The 22,001-nt window shown below is 44.7% G+C and overlaps 1 protein-coding gene across 8 annotated transcripts in view; it reads left to right on the top strand.

The window, feature by feature from the left end:
- ZNF644 (zinc finger protein 644) overlaps positions 1-22,001 on the top strand; it is a 292,172-nt gene that overhangs the window by 203,799 nt on the left and 66,372 nt on the right. The gene's annotated exons all lie outside the window — the stretch shown is intronic.

The following is a 22,001-nucleotide window of genomic DNA, read 5'->3' as shown; positions in this document are numbered from 1 at the left end:
GTAATCGGGCAGGGCCATGCGCTGCCTGGTTACCGCCGGGTTAGCATGGGAGCCCTTACCACCACCTCAATGGGTGGCGGTAAGGGCTGTCCCTGAAATGGCCACATGACCATTTCCTGGAGGAAAGAGAGACTTTCCTTTTATCTGCTGTGGTAAAAGGGAGCCTCGGCAAGCGTGAAAAACACGCACCGATGACAACGCTGGCCCCCTGTTGCCTTAGCTTGGTAAAGGGGCCCTTAGAGCCTTACTTCCCCCTCCCACCCTGTCCCTGAGCTGCTGGCAATGGTCTGGGCCTAGCAGGAACCAAATGTATGTTGAGTCACGCCCTGCAGGGCTTCGATTGTCCTCATTGTCATCTCTCCATCCTGCTGGCTCTGTTGCACCCTGAAAATTAGGCCACCTGCTTAGCCAGTTTGAAAGATCATTTTAACAGCTGTACTCTGCAAAAATTGCATCTAATTGTTTTTTAGGAAGACCAACATACACTGAGTTGCAATAACCCAGCAACATAACGAAAACAAAGCCTGTAATGAACACTATATAACGCTTCTTCTCTACGATTCTCGTAATGTTGTAACACATAATCTCTTTCGATAATCACATCACTATGTATTTGTTATCATCACCGGAGGCGGCTAATGTCTCATGGTACTATGTAAGCCACATTGAGCCTGCAAATAGGTGTGAAAATGTGGGGTGCAAATGTAACAAATAAATATAAGATTGAACCATAAGTGCAAAATGTGTGGTATCAAAATAAGTCCAAATTATCAATTGCCTCAGCTTAAAAAAACGCCCTCTTCATCAGATTGCTAATTTGTGACTGAAATGATAAATTTGGAATCAAGAGGAGAATCTCTAAAACTCTAGATGTTTCACAGGAAGAGACTGAGATTTTTCTAAAGGAATCATAGCAGGGACCGTATGCAAAGTATTGCTGAGCCAAAGAATGTTGATCTCATCAGCATATGCCTAGCAGCCTGTGATTTTTGCTGATATGGCAGAATGGGTTATTTCTAAACTTTCTAATGCAGGGAGCCAGATGAATGTGTCATCAGCATCAGAAAACAGATGAGCTCCTGATGGTAAAGAAATAGTACTCAAAGTATTCATAACAATATTAAATAAAATAGAAGAAAGTGGCCACCCTTGTGGTACCCCCACATACTGCAACCCAGGGTTCAGATTTTTCACAACAAAATAACTATTTGTTTTTAATTCTGAAGCCAAGTATACACTGTACCAGAAATTCTAAACTCCTTAAGAATTGCAAGTAATATAGAATGATCCACAGTATCAAATGGAATCAAATTGAAGTTACAGGGATTGAATACCAAGACTCAATGAGTTCCCTAATTTTGTCAACAAAACAAGCAATAATAATTCTGTACAGTTATTACTTTTGAATCCAAATTGAGAATCATGTAGTAATGAACATCTCTCCAGATAACATGCCAATCTTATTCCAACAATGGCGTCTATCAATTTAGCAAACAAGGGAATGCTAGCAATTGGTCTAAAGTTAGCAGGTTTTAGACTCATCTAGATTATTAGATTTTGGAATTGGTGTAAGTGCTATTTTTCCTAGCTCCCTAGGAAAACAGCCCATTTGCAACATAGAATTAAGTAAAGCAGTAATTGATAAAACTTGAGGAGGAGAATGTTTCAACAAATATGATGGGCAATAGTCCAACACACTGTGGGTACAACTAGTTTCTATAAAAGAAACTAAATCAAAATAAGACCAAAATCTATCCACAAATATATGTCTACTTATATCCAAAGATGGTAAGTCTTTCTGTGACAGTGATACTAATTGCATCTTTTCCAACTCCACCCTTATCTTGCCAACCTTTAAAAAGAAAAAGTCAGCAAGAGAGTGAGCATCTGGCTGAGCCACAATAGCAGTTTCACTTGGTTTAGGAGAAGGAATTAACTTTTTAATTATCTGGAAAAGTGCCTTGGAAAACAATGAAGAAGAATCTTTAATACCAGCATAAATATTTAAATTAAAAGACCACAAAAAATTATCGGACCATAAAACCGACTGCCAATTGTTATCAGATATCAGATTAAATGAATGTGAAACAATCAGATCTAAAGAACGACCCTTAATATAAGTTTGAACTGCTCTATAATTGAATAACTGTAATGAAATTAGAAAAGATTTCAATTGTTGCATATTAATATCTAAATCACTTTCTAAATGTAAATTTAAATCACCCAATAAAACAAGCCTAGAAAATAAAAGAATAAAAAACATCAAACAGTATCTGTTGAATTTTAGACCATAAACTAGGCAGGCAGTAAACAACAATAAATTCAATTAGAGTAGACGTCTTAGTAGAATCCATCAGTCATTTGAAAAACTTCTAATTCAAGACCCTCAACATCTTTAGAGTCCAGAAGTTTCAAATTAAAAATTATATTAAAAAGTACAGCCAATCCCTCCTTACTTACTTAACCTGCATTGATGAAGAACACTATAAACAGTGGTATTATCTAACCCTCTTAAACAGGTCTTAAATTTGAATAATGCTCCTGCCCTTGTTGATGGTCCTTCCTATCACAGCTGGTACTACTGGTGCCTTCCTTACAAGAGATGGTCAGCAGAGATTATCATATACCAGTGTCAGTGTTAATCTCACTCTAGGTTTCACACCAGAGAAAACGCAGATGTTTCTGGGTGAGTCACAACTGCTGACAGGGGCTCAGGTTTGCAAAAGATGCACAAGCATAGAAGTTGGAGTACTTGGAGGACCACAAAGCCAATCCTGGCATCTAGAACACTTTCTTCAGGATGTGCTATAACTTTAAGAAGAGGAAGTTGGTCATCTGGTTTGAGAGCAAGGCCCCATATAATTTTTAATCGCACAGAAAAACTATTTAAGGCTCACTTTGAACCTTTTGGTTCTTATAATTCATATTTTTGACTTTGAAAGGTTGCACTTGGTGGTGATAATCACTTTATATCGCACAATCTGAGCTCCAGGCTACATAAGTACATAAGTATTGCCATACTGGGAAAGACCAAGGTCCATTGAGCCCAGCATCCTGTTTCCAACAGTGGCCAATCCAGGTCACAAATACCCGGCAAGATCCCAAAAATGTACAAAACATTTATACTGCTTATCCCAGAAATAGTGGATTTTCCCCAAGTCCATTTAATAACGGTCTATGGGCTTTTCCTTTAGGAAGCCGTCCAAACCTTTTTTAAACTCTGTTAACTAATTGCCTTTACCACATTCTCTGGCAATGAATGGAACAGACTTAGAAACTTTTTAAGTAGAATTAGGAAACAAAATTGGCAGGAAAAAAAATAACTTGAGCAAAAAATACACATTTCCTCTTTATCCTACTAGATCAGTCCAGACAAGCAGGTAATGTCCCCTTACCAGAAGAGGAAGGCAAAGAAGAACTTATCCAGACTAGATTCCCTGTATGACTGGTGGTGCAGCTAGGTGGAATAACCAGCATTCTTCGCTGCCTTCCGGTACGCACATCTGGTGGTACAGCAGGACCTGAGACCCTTCTTTAGGGTGCTGAAGTAAGTTGAGGATCTGATTGTCTCTTCTCTCAGGGTTACCAGGTCATGGGAGCTAAGTAGGTCTACTTTTGATACTCAAGTTTTTCCATCTGTCACCCTTTCCTCTCCTGGTGGGGAGAGTCTCCTAGGACAGCTGGGCCATCTGGACAAGCTTGGTGAAAAGAAGAAGAAACAAGGGAAACTAGTGCAGTGTCACTAGTGGGAGGAAGAACTTAGAGCTTATGTGGCCAGCAGCCTGGGATGTCTCACTGCAGGTGCTGGTGCCAGGGGCTGTTGTGGCTGTCATCTGAGTGGTGTGGCAGGCTCCTGTCCTTGGTGCAACAGGTAACCAGAGCCAAGCAGCATTGCTATGGCTCTGTCAGGAGCCAGGATTTGTTTTCAGCAGTCGGGGCAGGTGCAGAACACAAGGGTGCAGATCCAGCTAGCTGCATGGCTCAGGCCAAATTGCACTGCAAGGCTGCAGGCATGGCTCAGTGAGAAGCTATCTTGGCTATTGTACAGCAATGAGATTTCAGTCCTGCAGCATGGAGAAGCTCCTAGAGCACCTGGTGCTGCCCCCCACTGTGAGATTTGGAGGGGGAAGGTACTAGTCTCCCTCAACTCCCCCACCCACACACACACTCATTTTGTATGCACCAGGATTTTCTGGTGCTGCGGAAATCCTGTAGTGGTAGAAGATTTGGGGACCAAATCTAGAGCAAAGAGCTCAGTAAGCCAAGGAGCTGCTGCAAGGGCTGGATTTGACCCTAGAATAATCAGAACACTCCAAGGTTAAGCAGGGGCTGGACTTGGAGGATGGCTCGCTGGAGGAAGGAGATGTCTCATCCATTAGTAGTCTGCTTGTTCAGGAAGCAGGAGCTGTGTTTTACTGAGCAAGTGACATCACTCTGAAGCTTATGGAGGATACATAGTAAGGAGATCTGATCTTGGATGGGATCAGGAGCTCCCCTAGATCTTTTTCCTTGCATAAGGCTGTTCAGGCTGTGATGATGAGTGAATGAGTCTCCCAGGGGTTGGTAGGATTTTCATCAAGCTGTATTCATCTCCTAGGGAGATGAAGGAAGCCTTGTTTTTGATACCCGGGTAGGTGTCAACATATCAGCAATGGCAAGGAGGACCACAATTCTGTGGAATGAGACATGGCCGTCAGGGATTTACAGGATTTGTGGCTGGCTCACGAGCTCTGTATGTGGCAAACTGCATGAGCAATGGAGCCTGGGCAGTTCTTTTTGGCAGTTGGAACAGACCTCGGCGATAGGGGAGTCAGAGCAACTTTCCTGGTGGATGACATATGATGTCATTCTCCCATCTGCTGAAGGCCTGGGCACAAGAGTGATAGCCAGAAGGTGACTCTGGCTCAGCAACTGGGTGGCAAACTCAGTTTTAAAGGCACAGCTGAATAGGCTTCCATATAGGGCAAGGCTGTTGTTTAGGGAAGAGTTTGAGGAGCTGGGGGAGGCCAAACTCCAGCATCTTTCAGAGGATTGGAGTAAGTCAGAGAGCTAGAGGGGCTTGTCCCAAGTTCTAGGAAAACAAGAAGTTCTCTTCCTCCAGGTTGTCCACCCAGTCAACAAGTATACCTTCAAGATTTTGATCATTTTGGTCTTTCAAGAAGTCATGGGAGTTTGTAGCACAAGATTTGGGAGTCCTTTCTGGGGTAGTGCCCTTCATAATCAATTCAGGAGACTCTACCAGAAGTAAGTCCAGATAGCCTTGGACCAATGGATTCTAGAGGGTAGTTCAGTATAGCTACAACCCTGGATTTACCTTTCCTAGTCCTAGACAGCTTTTTGGAGTCTCTGTGCATACTGGAAGCCAAAAGGAAACATAGAATCAACCTTGGAGAATATTGTGTACCTCAACCTTCCAAAGGTTCATTTGTGGGAATGAAGGTGACAAGGTAGGTACTTGATCTACTTGGAGAGTAGTTTTCAGCCTATTCTTGTCTTTGAAAGGTGGTCAACCTGTGTCTGCGGGATTTCCTGGTTCCAGATGGAGACTTCACATTCAACCATTGCTGTAGCAAGGAAGAGGGAGTTCTTGTTCTCCCTGAATTTCCTTGATGCATATCTTCACATCCTGTTTATCAAGAGAGGTTCATGTGCTTTGAAGTACTGGCACAGTATTTGCAGTTTCAAGCTTTGCCTTTTGACTGGCTATATCTCCTAGGACATTCTCCAATGTGATGGTGATGGCAGTAGCACTCAGGAAGCATTTTGTTGTACTGTTATCTGGTTTGTATGGGGCCAGCTCATTGAAGGAAAGAGAGAGGGTGACCAGCTGGATAGCTCAGCTGCTCAAATCCTTGGGTTGGGTTGTGAATTACTTGAAGAGCCACTTGGATCCATCTCAGAAGCTGGAATACGTGGGGAATCTGTTAAACTCTGAGGTTGGCAAGGTGTTCCTGACCCAGGGGAGCATTGACAAATGGAAGACATGGTTATAGGCCGCCTTGCTTCTGGAGCACATCAGCCTTTCAACTGCTGGGGTCCATAGCAGCAGCTCTGGACCTAATGCTCTGGGCATGGGTGCATGTGAAGCCTCTCTGGATGGTGCTGTTGTCCACATGGTTCCCCCAGATCTGAGGAGTTGGAGACTTGCCTGCTGGTGCCATCAGTCCATGAGTGCTTCACTGGGAGAAATGAAGTTGTATTGTTCTGCTTGGATCATTGTGATGACTAATGCAAGTTTAGTTGTAGAGCCCTTTGCAAAGTCAGGTAGTCCAGGACAGGTGGTCAGCTGAGGGATCCAGCTGGACAATAAATGATTAGACCAAAGCCATCTGGCTAGGTGTGATGGTGTTCCTTCCCTGGATTTGGGGTGCAGCAGTGCAACATGGCAGCAATAGACAACATCAAAAGGCAGAGGGGTGTAAAAACGCAGGTGGCCAAGGAAGCGAATCAGATCCTTCATGTGGACCAAGAGGAACCTTAAGATTCTGTCAGCAGCTCACATTCCCAGTGTGAACAATGTCCAAGCGAATTTCCTCAGCTGACCTGTGTTGAACCCAGGAGAGTGGAAAGTGATGTAGCCTTTCAAAGGACCACCTCCTGGTAAGGGATCCCACCATGTGTCTGAAGGCATCTGCCAAAAACAGCAAGCTAAGCAGGTTCTTCTGTGGGTGGAGGGAAGCTGGCTTGAGTGGTATAGATGGTGCTGCTGCAGCCCTGGTCTGAAGGCAGGTTCCTCTATGCCAGTGTTTCCCAGGTCCAGTCCTGGTGTACCCTTTGCCAGTCAGGTTTTCAGGGTATCCACAAAGAATATGAGGCTGCCCTCAGGGGGAGGAATGCTGGCTTCGGCCTAACCCCTGGTAAGCCTTTTCCTCAGCTGAGAGGTGCCCAGCTCTACCACCGGCTGCCTTTCAGGTGTTGTGGAGGACTTGCAGCTCATCTGCATATCATTTACAGCCTTCTCCGGGGTGACTCCCAGGTCCACTCCGATCCACCCAGAGCCTTCTTGGCACTGTCCCTAATTTGTTTCTCCATCTTAAACCACTGTACACTGCAGGAACACATTGTCCACCGTCTGTATTCATCATCTCACCATCTCTTTTTTTCCTCTTCCTTTTTCTCAGCTCTCAACCTTAAACATTTCCTTCCTTCTATTCATCCATCTCCTTTCTATCTGAGTACATCTCGCCTTCGTCGCCGTCGTACCTCTCCTACTCTTCTCCGTACTCTCTTACTCCTTCTCCTGCTCTTCGTTGGGGACATTAATCCCAATCCTGGTGCTCCACATCAGCTCTCATCCTATCCATGCAAACACCTGTCCTCGTCCTATCCATGCAAACGATTCCGGGATGTCTCCAATCTCATCTCTATTCCCCTCCTCCCCCCCTTCCCTCCCCTTCTCGTGTGCCCTGTGGAATGCCCGCTCGGTCTGCAACAAACTTCCTTTCACCCATGATCTCTTCATCTCCCGTTCCCTTCAACTGCTCACCCTAACTGAAACCTGGCTCACCCCCGACGACTCTGCCTCAGTCGCAGCCCTATGCCATGGAGGTTATCTTTTCTCCCACACTCCCCGCCCAGGGTCAATTCTCTTCATTGACCTAAAAAAAAGCCCTTTCACACAAAACATTGTTAAAACTCCACAGAGTATTCATTTGATCCACCCAAAAACGTGACAGATATAAGAAGAAAACAGGCGCTTAGCTTTTTTTCTTAAAAGAAGATTCTTTAGTATGTCTGTGAGTTTGTTAAATTTAAAATTATATGAGTTTAAATATAATATATTATATTTCTCTATAGGAACAGAATGTCACAGTTCTAATATAATATTTAAGAATAGAGGGAATTGCTCAGAGCATGTGGTCGCAACATGTGCTGTATTTCTAAGTTTTAAGATATATTTGGATTCTATTCTCCACCAATTACCTATAAGGTAATAAGATTTACAATTGCAAGAATAAGAGGGAATTAAATATTATATTTGTTGAATTACATTAACCTGCACTGCAAGGTTTAAGAACATGGGCTCAGAACATAAAAGACCATATATTCAATTTTAAAAAGGTTTATTTACAATACAGGTCATTTAATAATGTTACAAGCAAGAGGTAGTTTAAGAAATTTGCGACAAGATAACAGATCTGGATCATAAGTTAACTTACAAAATCTTTGTTGCAGAATTGTTGAAGCCGAGAGAGAGTGAAGAAGGAATCCTCTCTGCTGAGGATGTCTTTTCTTGCAAAGCTGTGGTTGTTGCCTGGAGAATTCTTGTCAGTGTGTGTGTGTGTGTGAAGTTCAGCAGAGAGAAGCAGGTCCCAAGAGCAGCAGATCCCAAGAGCGAGAGCTGGGCTGTTCCCAGGCTTTTTATAATGTTCCTATGGAAAACTTAGGGGCTACTGATTCCTGGGTATTGTAGTTTGCAGGGAAACATGAGTCCTGGGTATTGTAGTTTGCAGGGAAGCATGGTCACATGTTTTTTTGCTATCTGCTGGCAAATGGCTTTTTATAGCTTGATGGCTTCAGTCTTTGTCTTTGATAGGTGGAGTTTCACAAACCGCAGACTCTGTGGCTGCTGTCCCTCTTTGAGTTTTTATTATGCTGATGCACAGATATTCACACCCAACCAGTTTCTTTGTTATCAGTATTCTCCGAGGACAAGCAGGCTGCTTGTTCTCACTGATGGGTGACGTCCGCGGCAGCCCCTTTAATCGGAGATCTTCACTAGCAAAGAGGTTTGCTAGCCCTCGCGCGCGCACACACACCACGCATGCGCGACCATCTTCCCGCCCGAACTCGCTCGTGTTCGTCAGTCGTCTTTTTTCTGTGCTCGGGACAGCTGTGTTTACCGTCGTTCTGTGCCCTGAGGAGACCTTTTCTTGCTTCCTTCCGCTTTGGAAGTCTTCTTTTATTTTCTTGTTCGCTTGTTCTTAAAAAAAAAAAAAAAAAAAATCCTTTATTTTCGAGTTGTTCTTCCCGTACAAATTTCCTTTCGCTTTCGAAAGCGGCCGGTTTTCTCCCTCTTTATTTTTGGTGCCTTTGCCATCATCGCGAATTTTGACTTCGCCAGCGTGATTTTTCCGCCCATGTCATCGAAGCCTCCCAGCAGCTTCAAGAAGTGCACCCAGTGCAACCGGGCTATCTTGCTCACTGATAGGCACGCTTTGTGCCTTCAGTGTCTGGGGGCTGGGCACCGTCCTCAGGCCTGTACTCTCTGTTGTTTGTTAAAAAAGAGAACTCAGGCGGTGAGATTGGCTCAGTGGAACGTTCTGTTCGGGGCCTCGCCTGGTGTTTCGACGGTCTCTCAGTATCGAGGTCATCGGCCGGTGCATCGACATCAGCGGTACCGAGGTCATCGACCGGTGCTCCAGCGTCTACGGTACCAAGATCATCATTGGTACTGATGTCGTCGGAGGGTGCCTCTTCGTCCGGAGTGCAGGTGAGGGCTGTTCATTCCCCTGCTGGTGGCGGTGAGCCCTCGAGTAGGTCTCCCCATGCCTTGAGGGCTCCTGCGGTACAACCCCTCCGGGATCGACCTTCTTCGGACCCGGGCCTGAGGAAGAGGCGCTTGGATTCGACGTCCTCGTCGGTACCGGGAGGTTCCGGTGACGTGCTTCGTGTGAAGGCAAAGAAGCATCGGCACTGGTCACCTTCCCGACGTGGTACCGAGAGCTCTGGGTCGCCGAGAGAGTCGGCACCCACTAGGCATCGACGCCAGGAGAACCACTCACCCTCCATTCAGGAGGTGTCGATGCACTCTACCCTGGACAGCCGGTACCGCCTCCGCACCCCGAGCAGATTCTGAGTTCATCGCCTGTACCGGACTCCCAGCCTTCCTCGACAGCAGCTCTAAGCGAGAGCCTCAGGGCCATCCTTCCAGGGATCCTGGAGGAGCTGTTGCGCCCTTCTCCTCCAGTACCGGGGGTGCTTGCGCCGCCGGTGCCGTCAAGTGAGGCGACGGCTGGCCCCTTGCCCATCGTGAGGCCTCCGGTGCCGGTACCGCTTGCGGTGCCCGCGTAGGCTGCCTCCCAAGCAGACTCTCCGATGACGTCGATGGAGGGAGCTTCATCGCCGCCGATAAGGGAGTCTAATTCTCGACGTTCCCACCGTGGCCATGTGTCTACGGAGTCGAGGCGGGCAAGGCTTCGGACAGAGGTTCATGAACTAGTGTCCGACACCGATGGATAGGCTTCGTGAGAGGCAGAGGAAGACGTCAGATATTTCTCAGATGAGGAGTCTGACGGTCTTCCTTCTGATCCCACTCCCTCCCCTGAAAGACAGCTTTCTCCTCCCGAGAGTCTATCTTTCGCGGCCTTTGTCCAGGAAATGTCTAAGGCAATTCTCTTCCCTGTGGTTACAGAGGATGAGCCAAGGGCTGAAATGTTTGAGCTTTTGGACTATCCTTCGCCACCTAAGGAATCGTCCACTGTACCCATGCATCATGTCTTCAAAAAGACACTGCTGGAGAACTGGGCGAAACCACTAACTAATCTCCACATTCCCAAGAAGATCGAGTCCCAGTATCGGATCCATGGGGACCCTGAGTTGATGCGGACTCAGTTGCCTCACGACTCTGGGGTTGTGGATCTGGCCCTTAAGAAGGTCAAGAGTTCTAGAGAATATGCTTCGGCGCCCCCGGGCAAAGACTGAGCTATCCACCTAGCTGTGCAGCCTGTGTCTATAATCTGAGCTCCCTCTATTTGAGTTGCCTTCTCTGGTTATGCTGATTTGCTTTCGTACTGGTGGAACTATAGATATGAGGCAGCCAGTTGGTCTACAAAAATATTGGTTGCCAGCATCACAGGGCAAAGGGAGCAGCACAATGTTTGGTTCTAAAGTTACTGACTGGATTAGGAACTGGTTGAATTGAATGGCAAGTGACAGACGGTTAGTGATAAATGGAGCTCATTCTGAGAAAAAGGATGTTACCAGTGGTGTGCTGCAAAGTTCAGTTCTTGGGCTGGTTCTTTTTAACATTTTTGTAAGCGATATTTCTGAAAGGCTATCTGGTAAGATTTGCCTCTTTGCGGATGATACCAAAATCTGCAATAGGGTAGACACTCCTGATGGTGTGGATAATATGAGGAAGGACTTGGCGAAGTTAAAGAAGTGGTCTGGAATTTGGAAGCTAAGATTTAATGCTAAAAAAAAATTCAAGGTCATGCATTTGGGTTGCAAAAGCCTGAGAGAATGGTATAGTTTAGGAGGTGGTCTTAGTCATAAAGCATATGATGGCAGACTTAAAGATCTCAATATGTATACTTTGGAAGAAAGGCGGGAGAGGGAGATATGATAGACATTTAAATATCTATGTGGCATAAATGCACAGGAGGCGAATCTCAATTGAAAGGAAACTCTGGAATGAGGGGGCATAGTATGAAGGTGAAAGGGGATAGACTCAGAAGTAACCTGAGGAAATACTTCTTCATGAAAGGGTGGTGAATTCATGGAACAGCCTCCCAGTGGAAGTGGTGGAGACGAAAACAGTATCTGAATTCGAGAGCTTGGGATGGCATGGATGGGCAGATTAGATAGGCCATATGGTCTTTATCTGCCTACATTTTTGTTTGTTTCTATGTTAATGTATTTTCAGCACAGTGCCACCAGATGGTTTATTTGATTCAGTGTTTGAGAACCAGCTGAAATGTGTAACTCTGCATCAGCTTGTAATTCTGCTGTGACATGCTAATTATGTTGCCTCTCTGTGTCTGTAGAATTCCAAGAGACTGGGGGCTGTATCTGTATAAAAATCAAAATTGTTTCAAGGAAATTACAGTAATTTTTCTCTGGGATCAGAATATAGAGTTATAAAGTGTCAGATGTTTCAAACTAATAGATTAAATAGCTGCAATAATTTGGTATATTACAGCATGTACTCTCCAAGGACATGCTGAATAGCAAGTTCTCACTGATAGAGCCCAGTGTGGAAAGGCTTCGTCAGCTTAGGTACATCAAGAAGCTTTTGTGAAGTCTACTGTGCATGCACATCATTTCCCGCCTGGTGCCATTCCATCAGGACTGACCCAGTCTCTTTCCACAGAACAAATCATACATGTCTTTGTAATTCCCCTTCAAAATGTGAATCCCCCCCCCCCCCCCCCCCCCCCCCCCGCCTCCCCAAATTTAAAAACGTTTTCTTTGAGTTCTGTTGCTGTCATGTGGCTCCCATTGTCCTGGTAATGCTTTAATTAGGTTATCGACCAGTTTTAAATTTCCTTTCTTTTTTCACAACTGCCTCCTGAGGCCCCCATATGGGTAAACTTTTCACAATCAAGTTGTTAGTTTTTAATATTGCTGTTTCAGTGACATGATCCAGAACAAACCCCTAACAGTTTTAACATGTACATCTTAGTGTGGCGAGACCACTTCCATTATGGATACCCTTGATTGGTGCTTGCAGTGGCTGGGGCCCAACCATGTGCCTTCTTATAATTTGTCTTCACATATGCTAAAGAAATTGCCTTAGTTGAGAAAATGTTTTGAGTTCAGTGTCTGCCACACCATTGTTAGTCTCCATTGCATCAGAGAAGGAAACTTCACTGATACATTGGAGATCATCGATGTATCAATGCTCTCATTCAATGCCATCTCATACTTAGATGTGGAGATTGAAGCAGACGGTGACCTACATAACTCCTCTAGAGTATTTCTCAGAGTCTGAAACTGAGCACTTTTAGAACTCTGGCTATAAATCAGATAGATTCTCTGAAGAGAAGGGTTTGACTGGGTTACTGTCATATCCATCTTCATCACACAAAAGCAGAAAACCCTCACTTTTCCTTTGTTGATTTTATTAGAGAAATGGTAGAAGGCACTTCCATTTAAGTTGGAGATGGAAGAGGAACTTAGGCTAGAAACATTGGAAAATTTTCAATTCCTCAACCCACCCAAGGAAGCTGAGATAGTGCCCATTCACAGAATCCCCAAGTGTGTATATGAGAATGTGAAAGACCTCCCTTTCTGTTCAGCCTATAAATAAGAAGGTTAACTGTATGTACAGATTTCAGAAGGCTTCCAGGTTTGAGAAGCAGTAGCTTCTCACTGTTCTATGTTGGTTGAATCCATTCTTAAAAGGGCAGATCCAAAGAGTTTTTCCCCGCCCCCCAGGGAGAGAAGCTCAGATATATGTTTTGAGCATCACTTCACCCCCCCCCCCCCCCCCCAAACATTGGTGTTAAGAGACAATTAGTGCCGGACTAGCGTGCACATTAGTGTGTGCCAAATGTTCCGAGGGTTGCAACATGAGAAACAATCATGCTGATGTATGGTTGCACGTCCGGTCTTGCCTGGGCATGTGCTCAAGAGCTGCGCTTTCCACAGATCTCTTGTGTGCATGCTCCAGGTACATTTCTTCCCCTTGCTTTAGGTTTCATAGTGCACATATAATTTGAATACCATTTCTTTTGAGCATTGGAGAACTAGGTTTCTGTGCTGTTCTTGTGCTATGGGATCCGTGCTGTTGGCTTTAGAGTTGGAACTTTGAGCATCGGGGCCTGGAATCTGTGAGAAAATTCTTTCTGAATACAATGCAAACCTCCCTCATAGCTTCTTACCAGCTTTTCACTGGCATGTACTTATAAGGAGTTTGTAGGTATTCTTTGCAACTCCTTCCACTAAGGAGTTTGAAAAATTTGTTGTTAGAGTAGCTTATGGTGTTCTTGAAACCGCATTGAGAGCATATGGTATGGGTATTGGCACATGGAGACTCTCATGGCTTTAGGCCCCAGACCTGAGGTATGATCAAGAAAATGTTTTCTTCTTGCCATGCCATACTCAGTTCTCCAGGTCTACTTCTTACCTGGCTACCGTCTCTTAGGAGGTATCAGAGTTGAGGACAAAGAAGATCTATTGCTCTCATTGGTATAGGTATCCTCCCTCCCTCCCTCTTTCTCTTTGTCACAACAGGGATCTCACTCTCATCCAAGACAGCAGAGGACTCAGCTCTTCAGCCAACACTGGGGATGATGTTTGGTTTCCTTCACAAGAACATAGCCAGTGTTCCAATATCCATGTTAGAAAACGTTCCAGTAGGAGGGAAGCGCAGAGGGTGCTATTTTCATCTATTTGATGTTCTACCTAATTGCCCCTACCTAATTGCCCACCAAAAGCATCTTGGTCAAACTATCCACATCAAAAAATGCTTAATCAGGGAGCTCTCTTCCTTCTTAGAGACCATTGCTGTTGAACCTGTTCCACTGAGGAAAAGAGGGAAGGTATTTTATTACAAGTATCTTCTGATTACAAAAGGGGGGAGCGGATTCCGTCCCATCCTAGACCTAAGAGTCCTTAAAAAAATATCTAGTTTGAGAAAAGTTACTAGATTTTGTCATAAATGATTTCCAATCTTAAAGTGTATCAGCTCAACTGGAATTCACAGGACCTCTGATAGACATGACAGGCTAAGGCCCTCCATAGGAAGGGATCACTAGTCTAGTGGAACAAATTCAAAAGAATTAGAAGATATCTGCACATGGCGTGTTGAGGATGTTGGCCTTTATGACTTCAACAGTGCATGTAACTTGCTTGGCTTGTCTCAAATGAGACAGGCTCAATGGACTCTGAACACTCATTAGACTCTGGCCACTCAGAAGCTCTGAGACATCTGTGTCACTATAACCCTCTAGGATTCTGAGCTTGTGGAAGGTACAATCTAATTTAGTGCAATGCAAGGCATCCGCTTACAAATTCCAGTATTCCAAATAGTGCAGTTTAGATACATCTGATATGAGTACAGGGGAGCCCATATAGGTGGACCCCACACTTACGGGATTATGATCTGCCTAGGAAAAACGTCATCAGATAAATTTCCTATAATTGAGTGGTCTGGGACATTGAGTGCTTCCAGAGATTGGTTGCCCAACAAAATTATACTAGTACAGATAGACATCCAAGTTGCAAAGCATTGTATCAATAAGCAGTGAGGAACAGGATACTAACCCCTGTATTGGAAGACTGTCATGATGTGGAACTGGTGCCATCTCTATCGGGATGATCCTCAGAGTACGTACCTGGCAGGGAAGAAAAATGCTTTGGTAAACGAGCTGAATTGCACTTCAACTACATGAGGGGTCTCTGGACTTGGAGGTGGCACAAATTATTTTCCAGGAGTGGGGAATATCCTTGATCTGTTCACCATTCCTCAGAATAAGAAAGTACCTTAGTTCTGTTCCAGGGTAAGGATGCATGTCAAACTAGTCTCCTTCCTCCTGGATTAGAGGAAGGTCTTCTGTACACATATCATCCAGTACCCCTAATAACAAAGACTTTTGAAAATACCAGGGAGCCATGATTCTCATAACTCCCCTTTGACTGGGACAATTGAGGAACTTTCAGTAAGAAGACCCATAAAACTGAGGCATTCTCCACTAATTGTGCAGGCTGAGGGGACTTCATTGCATCTCAGCATCAAGTCCCTTGCCCTCACAGCTTGAATGTTAAGAGCATAACCTCGGCTTCCCTGAATGTGCCTGACATGGCATCACAAGTGATTCTGGCTTCCAGGAGAGTCTCCACTAGAAGGTATTAGGTTTGTAAGTGGAAGAGGTTTGCCAACAGATGTGACACAGTCCCTAGATTTCTTTTCCCATCTCACACAAAAACTTGTTACATATCTCCTACATTTTTCAGAATCAGGTTTGAAAACTACTTCCATTAAGGTACACCTTAGTGAGTGCAGCTGGTACATAACACAAACATGGTTACTGCAGAATCCAAGATTACTCCTATATACCAGATTGAGAACTACTACATCATGGCTGCACAACTTCAAGATTGAAATCTTTGCAAGTGTAACCTTTGTTTCTACCCAGAGAATTTTGTTTTTCCTATATTCAGTTGTAATCCATTATTTTTCAACTACTGTTTCAATGACTGCAAGCAGTAGTTGGTTACTACTGTTGTCAGATCCTGAGTGAGTGTGTTGAAAAACTGAATGTCATCTTCATATGAGAGGGAAAAAATCCAACATTTCTAATTTTAAGTGCAACAAGTTGAACATAAATATTGAAAATCTAGACTAATACATTTACACATTTCCTCAATTAACAAACCCAACACAGTTTCTGTGCTTATACCCATCCTAAAACTCTGGGCATGATCTAAACCTCTAGTCACGTCACAGTGACCTATCAGTTGCTGCATGACCCAGATATTTACCATTTTTGTAATCACCGGTTAGAGATTGGTGATAACGTTATACCTTGGGTCTAAATGATCCTTCTTTTTAATGCATTTGGTTTTAGCTCTCCCAGGTAAACCACTTGCTGTAAGGAGTCCATCGCAATATGTTTTAAAAGACCAGTTATATCCTCGGGCAAAACTTTATAGATATCCGAGGCAAGAACCAAAGATAAGATGATCCTTTGCAAATTGATGGACTACTACCGTCTTTGATGTTGGGGTATCAAATCTGCGCCAGATCTTAACTCTGATATTCTTTCCAGACGGTCTTGCTTTCCTTATCCCATCCTCTAGATGATATAAATCTCACTGCCAGTTAATTCATTTTTAGAAAATACCTTTATTATTTATTTACTTACAAAAGCTAATACCTTAATATATCATTCCTTCATACACACTCTTGCATGCTCACTCATACACATATCACATTCAGTGAGATTTATACTGGTAGTATTGTTGGTTCAGTTAGCAAGTAGGGTATAGCCCAGAATTGTAAGGTTGTTATCCTCTAGATGATGAGAGATCATTCCCAGAGTAGAAATAGTTTTATCTGAAAAAAAAAATAAGCTATCTCTTCAGCACTAGGAGCTGACTCAGTACCATTTACTTCCCTCTTTCTACCTTCTACTAAACCTTGAACTATTTTAAAATAATTCCTGACACTCATTGTTGGCTTATAAAGTATTTTCTTTTATTTTTTAATACTTAATCAGTTTAATAATTATGCAATTTCCATTTCTGTAGTAGACCACAGTTCTGCACGCCAAAGAAGAATTCATCTTAAAGTGACAGGACAAGGCCTGCCATGTTAAGGCCATGGGTTTCCAAGCTAAGGTCTATTTCCCATGGCTAGAGTTGAAAAATTTTGATGGTCATATCATATTGTCTGGACTTCGCCTCCTGGTGTGGTGTTATATCTATCCATCTTGTCATTTTTGAAAAGCAGGACCATCTCCTCTTTTAGTACCCAAGTGTACACTAAATTCAAGTTGTTTCCCATTGTTTTATTTAAAAGGAGAGAAATCTTGTTGGCTGGTTTCTTCCTTTTATTATTTTTATTTTATTTTTTGTTACATTTGTACCCCGCGCTTTCCCACTCATGGCAGGCTCAATGTGGCTTACATGGGGCAATGGAGGGTTAGGTGACTTGCCCAGAGACACAAGGAGCTGCCTGTGCCTGAGGTGGGAATTGAACTCAGTTCCCCAGGACCAAGGTCCACCACCCTAACCACTAGGCCACTCCTCCACTCCCCCCCCCCCCCCACACTTATGAAAGTCTCATTCTTGTGATTAGTGAATCTACTAGTCTTCAATGGAAGTGAAGTTCACCCTTATAAAGTGTTCTGTGAAGACACTAGTTCACTAGCCACAAGAATTCTTCCTCCTCCCCTTGGGAATTATGTTTTCATTTTTATAAGCATGGCTTTGTAGGATTGCCACAGTACAGGAACTCTTGTACATGTGAATAGTCTGCAGATAGTGGTTAGTGATTTTTTTTTTTTTAATGCTAACAGTCACTGGCTAAATTAGATCTAGATGTTCAATGCTTGACTTTCTCCAGGGACCGGCATTATATCTGACTATGACCAGGCATACACTGGCTGCCTTGACATATGTGGAGCCAGCTGATATTTAGTCAGTACCTACATAAGACATCAATTTCAAACCCCCTTCCCCACCAAGAACAGTGCCCTCTCCCAAACCCCCAACCCTGGCCTACCTTTTACGCCCTGGTGGTCAAATGCTCTTCCAGGCAGGAACGATCCCCAGTCACTGGACTGCACATGCTAGCTCTGTCTTCAAAATGGCTGCTGCAACCTCTAAGGTCAGTCTCATAGTACTACCACAGTTGAAGGGAGGTCTATGGGCCTATGGGGGTGCTTTTCTTGGGGTAGGGTAATGTTTTTGGCAGAGAGGGGTTCAACTGAGGTTTGGGGGGAAAGGGGGGGCGAGAACCCAGTGATATTCAGTGCTGGTACCTGCACAGCTAAGTGCCCAAAGATATAACAGCTTTATATATTATCCATCAGGGCACTTAGCTATGTGGATACTAGCACTGTTTATCACCAGTGCCTGTATATCGTGTGGCCCCTCCCTTACTCCACCCCCAGAACGCCCATGTACTGGCCCGTTTTTATGTGATTGGAACCTCTCATGCCTGATTAAATAATCTTTGAATATTGAGTCCTTTTAAGTTTTTGTCAGATGACTTTGGAAATTTTGTTAGCGCTGCATATAGAAAAATGACCCATTCATGTGACTGGTGCGCTGCCCTCTGGTTACAAGTAAGCAACTTTGCTTTCTCTCTGGGGTCTGAATATAAAATTATAATATACCTGTTAAAGTCTTGAAAATAATAGATCAAATAGGTGCTATTATTTGGTAGAGAAACACAACAAAGAAGATTAGACCTTACTCCAGACAATTCATATTTTAATGAACCATATCAAATTACTCATAAAAACAAATTATGCATAAACAAATAAATAGCAAGAAAAAAGTAGTGAGGCACAAAGGACAAGAATTCGAATGGTAAGAAATCAAGCGAGGTTTTATTGTGAAGTCTTAATGCCATATGTTGAGAGGACTGGACATGTCTGTGTTTCAGCAACAATGCCTACCTCAGGTCAGGAGTCTTTCAACCTTTTCAGTGAGATAGGATCTTGAGCAAGTCTGCTAAATATCAAATTACAATGAGCTCAAGTCAACAAACACAGGGACTCAAAAGAAATACACAGCGTGGTTCCTACAGGAGTGAACAGCTTCTCTGAGTAAATATACATAAATACAAATTGAAACAACCATTCACTAAAACCAGTGGTGTGCTGGTAAATGTTTAACAAGTTCTCCCAAAAAAAAAAACCCAGCACCCATAGATATGTTCATAACTGTATTATATATTGGTACAAATAATATTAAAACATATTTGTACCATACATACAAAAATTTTTGCTGTAAATTCCAAATGGCCAGTTGATTTTTGCAGAGTGCTTTGATTGATTTTTTTTTTTTGTTGCACTCTTATATCTGTAACCAACCTATGTTTGCTATTCATCCCAATCTGCTAATTCTTTTCACAATAAATTTATAGACATTAAATCTGACATATAATTTACTACCAGAGTATTTCTGACCCTATATACCAATATATCCACTACTGGGAAACTGGAACAAGCTGAATTGTTACAGATTCCTACATAGATAGACAGTACATGCCAGCAAAATCCTTCACTTCAGTCACACATGTAGAACATGGACAAATCCTCAACTGATACAAATAAGGGGCCACAAAAAACATGCAGACAAACTGGGAGACACCCCCCCCCCCCCCCCCAAAGAAAGCCAGATTCTATGTGGAGTGGAAATACTGGTAAAAGTAACAGAAGTGCATTTTCTTCCATACTCCGCTAAATACAAAATTAGAAAAAATATGTTTCCAAAAAAGCAAGCAATCATGAGCAGCATATCCCCCTTTCCTTGTCATCAACACCAGATGAATCCATTAACTGATGGGTTGTATCCGCCTACCAGCAGGTGGAGATAGAGAACACTGAAAAGACACAGTGACCCTGGACGCCCAACTCCCTCTGCCTTCAGTATATCTCTATCTCCCAGCAGGTGTGGATGTCGCTTGATCAGCTCCTGGATTTCTGCCTGGGGTGGCTCCTGTGCTTTGCCAGTAGAGCAGGGGGTGTTGTGGCTGGTGGTGCCCACTTTAAAGGCATACTTGGTTTTCCCTGGCCCTGCGGTACCCCATTCCCCCTCCTCCCGGAGTTTCTCTGTGGCTGCCTGTAACTTTCCTCACAGTAAAAAAAAAAAAGAGAGAGGCTTTCTCCTGAGCTCCTGGTTCGGTGCAGCTTGACCGCAGCTCGTTTGACTCGGTCTCCTGAGGTGAGAGTGGTGCCCAGCTCCTCCAGGGAGGTTCCCGCTGACAGCGCTCTGTGCGGGGTAAGTTTTGGTGCAAAGGCACCATTTTGTTTTCTGTATTTGATGGCTGCTGAAGGGGTTAAGCGCTGCTCCCAATGTGGGAAACACAGATCAGCAGCGGGGCTTTGCAGCACATGCTGCCTAGATGCTAATGCTGGCACGAGCATGGTGGGCGGTGATTCTTCCCGCCCGCCGGAGTTGGTAGCGGCCACCATCTTGGAGGCGCCATGTGACTCAACCCTCGTGGTTGCGGAGGGGTCTGAGTGCAGGGGGACGCCTCGTTTTGAAGTTTCTAGAGGAGCTTTTGCCTCCGCTTCCCCCAATGTGGGGGCGGATGTACAGGGTGAGTTTTTCTCCCCTGAATTTGTGCTGCTGATGCATAAGGCTTTTATGTTAAAAAGAGCACTGCCTGAGTCTCCTGACAATTCCTGTCGGTCTGGGTTGCCTCCAGTTCTTGATAGCCCAGTGTCTTCCCCCGAGCTTTTGGCTGACGCTAAGCGTAGACGAGTTAATACCCCGTCTGAGGGGGACTCTTCACTCTGTTCTCCCCCGTGGTCTAGTTTCGGGGAGTCTGAGGGGTCTGGCAGGCCCTCACGGACTGATGATCCAGATAAGGGTGGCTGCTTGCCACAGGAGTTGGATGACCCTAAAGCGGTTCAGATTTTCCACCGCGACAAGCTGCCAGCACTCATTTCTGATACAGGCCCTTTGTATTGAAGATCTGGACGAGGGAGCTGCCTCTTCTATTAATCCTAGGATGGCTAGCACTAAGAAGCCTTCTCGGGGTTTTCCCGTGCATGCTTCCATCCAAGAGCTTATTTCAGCTAAATGGCCTGACCCTGAGGGTCCCTTGAAGGTGGCCAGGGCTATGTGTCACCTTTACCCCCTGAGGGAAAGTCAGTTGACCTTCTTTGGGATGCGTAAAGTGGATGCTTTAGTCACAGCTGTGACTAAAAAGACTACTCTTCCGGTGGAGGGAGGGGTCGCTTTTGAAAGATATGCAGGACCGGTGGCTGGAATCCATCTCGGTCCTTTCCTTACGGGCGTCTGTTTGCAGTTCCTATGCAGCCCAGGCTTGCCTTTCCTGGTTGCAGCAGGCGGTTGAGCAGCCCGCCGATGGAGCAGGTTCCCTTGCTGAGGTCGGCCCGTGTATGGAGTCTGCCCTTTCTTTTTTGGCTGATGCCCTTTATGATCTGGTCAGAGCTTCTGCTAAGCAGATGTCTGTGGCGGTTGCTGCCCGCCGCCTTCTTTGGCTCTGGCATTGGACGGCTGACATGGCCTCTAAACAAAGGCTGGTGAGGTTACCCTTTCGGGGCCCTTTTTTTATTTGGGAAGGATTTGGAGAAGATTGTTAAGGACCTAGGGGACTCTAAGTCCCAACGGTTGCCTGAGGATAGGCCGAGGCCTTCTTCCAAAAGTCCTTCTTTTCCCTCCTCTTCCAGGCCATGTTTTCGTGAAGTTCGCAGGTATCGCCCGGGGCGCTCTGCGGGGTTTGGTCAATGTACCCGTTTCCAGCAGAGGAACTCCTTTCGTTCGGACAAACGCGCGGCGTCCGGGCAACGTCCAGGAGGTTAGGGGCGTCCTCCACAGTGATGGGGCACTAGTCCACTCGTCGGTTCCCGCAGTAGGGGTCGTCTCTCCCTCTTTTTCGAGGAGTGGACCTAGATTACTTCGGATCAGTGGGTCCTAGACCTGATCAGAGAAGGTTACCAGCTAGAATTTGCCGTTCCAGTAGAAGACGCAGTTTTGGGAGTCCCGATGCGGCACTGCCGTCAAGCGGGCGGCAGTATACGAGACCTTGCAGGTGTTGCTGAAGCTCGGAGCGGTGGTTCCAGTTCCTCCCGCCGCACACAGCTGCGGTCGCTACTCCATCTATTTTGTGGTGCCATGCAAAGGCGGGT

This window comes from Microcaecilia unicolor, chromosome 6 (genome assembly GCF_901765095.1).
Source record: "Microcaecilia unicolor chromosome 6, aMicUni1.1, whole genome shotgun sequence".
NCBI lineage: Eukaryota > Metazoa > Chordata > Amphibia > Gymnophiona > Siphonopidae > Microcaecilia > Microcaecilia unicolor.
Note: the sequence above shows the minus strand (reverse complement) of the source record. Positions and strands in the feature narration are given on the sequence as shown.